At 49.3% G+C, this 3,411-nt stretch overlaps 1 protein-coding gene across 2 annotated transcripts in view; it reads right to left on the bottom strand.

Annotated features, from left to right (window-relative positions):
• nek11 (NIMA-related kinase 11) overlaps positions 1 to 3,411 on the bottom strand; it is a 110,561-nt gene that overhangs the window by 81,677 nt on the left and 25,473 nt on the right. The window lies entirely within an intron of this gene.

Genomic DNA, 3,411 nt, shown 5'->3' with positions numbered 1-3,411 from the left:
GTAAGGTAGGGCGTAGGGTAGGGGGCGTAGGGTAGAGTGTAAGGTAGAGCGTAGAGTAGGGCGTAGGGTAGGGCGTAGGGTAGGGGGCGTAAGGTACAGCGTAGGGTAGGGCATAGGATAGAGTGTAAGGTAGGGCGTAGGGTAGAGCGTAGGGTAGGGCGTAGGGTAGAGTGTAAGGTAGGGCGTAAGGTAGAGCGTAGGGTAGGGCGTAGGGTAGGGGGCGTAAGGTACAGCGTAGGGTAGGGCGTAGGGTAGAGCGTAGGGTAGAGCGTAGGGTAGGGGGCGTAAGGTAGAGCGGCGTAAGGTAGAGCGTAGGGTAGGGCGTAGGGTAGAGCGTAGGGTAGGGGGCGTAAGGTAGAGTGTAGGGTAGGGCGTAGGGTAGAGTGTAGATTTGTTTCCCTTCCCCTGACTACTTCTATAAACTGAACTTGCCTTATAAGTCACTTCTGTCTCTCAGTCGTGCTTCTGGGTTCACTCCTGTTTAGTTTCAGAGGTATAAATTGGCCTTAACGATGTTTCTGCATGTAGCTTTAGCTGGGCTTGCTTGAGTCAGCAGGAAGGGATGGATGATCCAATCAGCGTTAACATCTGAATGTGTGTTTTTCTTTATCCAGATGTCCAGATCCAGATCATATGTTAGGTAAAAAAAGGGCTATCACAAGAAACGTATTTTCATCAAAGCTGTTTTTGTTGCTCCCTCATGTCTGTCCTGGTTTATCAATCAGCAGCAGTCATCAAACATCACGACTGGTAATTGTTTCTACACATCATGAGCCGCTGTGTGTCATGAGGCTCAATATGATGCTGCAGTGAGCGAGGATGAGTAAAATCCCTTCATCCTCACGTCTGTTCCTTCCTGTTGGGAAGAGCAGAAATGAGAGAAGATTCTGCAAGTGATGGAGCCAAGTTAATTTATTCCCAGTCTGTGTTTAACTGGTGTAAAATCTGTCTGCCCACCTGTCTGAATGAACACATGTTCAGGTCGTGTATCAGATGTAACAGACTGCTGTCGGCTCGTCCTCTGATGAGATTGCCGTCTGACTGAATCAGCTCTGTGTTGGCGGCGTGTCGGTCTCGTTCTGACGAGTCATTGCTGATTCAGACTACATCACCCAAAGAGGAACGATAAACTTCTAAGAGGCGCTCACAAAATGAATCTCAATTAACACAACGGCTCAGAGGGACAGAAGAAGAGTTCTGCTAACTTGTCTTGAAAACTACAGCTGGTTGGAACATAGCGGTCTATCTCTCATTTAAACAACACACAACTGTAAAGTCAGATGAAATTATAACTTAATATATAGTAAAGGATAGGCGGAGTCTGCAGAGAGGCTACACGCCAGTCCCAGACATAGACGGTATAAAAAATGTGGCGTCACCCGTTGGTTTTTGGACTAACGTTTTGAAGCATCGCCTTTGGCTTTTTGGCAGCCGCCATGTCGTTTTTTTGCAACTATGCACTAGACGCTAGTGTTGTAGTCAAGACCGCCCAAACCGAGACCAAGACCAGAGTTTATCGAGTCCGAGACAAGACCAAGACTATTAGGGGTTGAGACCAAGTTGAAACCAAGACCAGTTCCCCACATTACATGACACAATAAAATGTGGAACGAGATCATTGCTGCTTCAACAAACTGATCTGAAAAACTGATGTAAATGCTGGAGAGGACGCAGGTTTAAGTCGCCCCCTGCTGGCTGCTAGAGAGGACGCAGGTTTAAGTCGCCCCCTGCTGGCTGCTAGAGAGGACGCAGGTTTAAGTCGCCCCCTGCTGGCTTCTAGAGAGGACGCAGGTTTAAGTCGCCCCCTGCTGGCTTCTAGAGAGGATGCAGGTTTAAGTCGCCCCCTGCTGGCTGCTGGAGAGGACGCAGGTTTAAGTCGCCCCCTGCTGGCTTCTAGAGAGGACGCAGGTTTAAGTCGCCCCCTGCTGGCTGTTAGAGAGGACACAGCTTTAAGTCGCCCCCTGCTGGCCGCTAGAGAGGACGTAGGTTTAAGTCGCCCCCTGCTGACTTCTAGAGAGGACGCAGGTTTAAGTCACCCCCTGCTGGCTGTTAGAGAGGACGCAGGTTTAAGTCGCCCCCTGCTGGCTGCTAGAGAGGACGCAGATTTAAGTCGCCCCCCCTGCTGGCTGTTAGAGAGGACGCAGGTTTAAGGGACTTCTGCGTTCGCATCAGTTCCCTGACCGGAAGCTTCCAGCTTGGTCCCATGTGATACCAAGTAACTGTTGAGTTAGTGGTGTTGGTGAATTCCATCATGTGACTTATATAATATACTTACTTTAACCCAAACCAGGACGTTTTCCTAAACCTAACTAAACTGTGACTGTTTCGAAACGTTAACCACGTGTTAAATGTCATGTGACGGCGGTCAGCAGGTTCGTTCATATGATCTAAACAGGAAGTGATGTCAGTGTCCTGACCTCTGACGCTCAACCGTCTCCGAGGAGATTCTTCAGTCTGATCAAAATAACACCAGTAGAGACCTTCATCAGACGGCTGGACGTTACGGATGGTAAACTGGCCTTCAGGTCCAGATCCAAGTTTAGAACCATCCCTGATGAAAAAGGCTTCGAGTGCGACCTGATCTTTGCTTGTACAGCGCAGAGTGACATCACTTCCTGCCACCACAGGAAGTGCAGGAATCTCCAGAGAAACCTGAGGACCTGAAGAAGAAACACAGAGTTAGTCCATCAGACCAGATCCTGCAGAAGAATCAGTAGAACCTGGTACAGTGAGACTGTCCTCACAGGGAAACACCAACACAGGTTGTTTGTGCAGCACTTTATTACGACCTGTATTCATGTTTACTGTGGCAGTGACCTCTAGTGGCCGTACAACGGTAGCAAAGGAGGAAGTCAGGTGAGGTATTGTAAAGAGGCAGGAAGTCCGTGTAAGGAGGCAGGATGGATCAGACCCTGGACTTTACTCAGGAGAACCAGTCCCATGCACAGACTGTAAGAAGTGGGCATAGTCATGGTGACGTCACCCGTTGGTTTGTGGACCGCCGTTTTGAAGCCTAGAGTTTGGCCGATAGGGCGCAACAGAGCAGCACTGGCCGTGACCATATTTGAGCGAGACATTGGAGCTAACGGCCTTGTGCGGAGCTAGCTAGCTTAGCTAGATGCATCTGTAACTCAGGTTAATGGTCATTTTAACAGGCTGATAAGTTTGTCCAGAGAACAGCAGTCTGAAAACTGAATGTGCTCACCAGAGAAAGTGAGCAGCCGACTCCTGATGAGCTTTGTCAGCTGCGCTGGTTAAATGTTCACAGAGCAGCAGATACGAGTCGCCTCTATCCTGATTGACAGCTTGTCAGTCAGCTTGTAGCCCCGCCCTAAAGCCTCCCCTGCTTCCTGGTCTCTGTTCCTCTAAATGGGACCATAATTTACTAAATGAACATCACGCTGTGTTGAA

Source organism: Micropterus dolomieu, linkage group LG03, assembly GCF_021292245.1.
Source record: "Micropterus dolomieu isolate WLL.071019.BEF.003 ecotype Adirondacks linkage group LG03, ASM2129224v1, whole genome shotgun sequence".
Lineage (NCBI taxonomy): Eukaryota > Metazoa > Chordata > Actinopteri > Centrarchiformes > Centrarchidae > Micropterus > Micropterus dolomieu.
The sequence above is the reverse complement of the archived record's forward strand: the minus strand, read 5'-3'. Positions and strand labels throughout refer to the sequence as shown.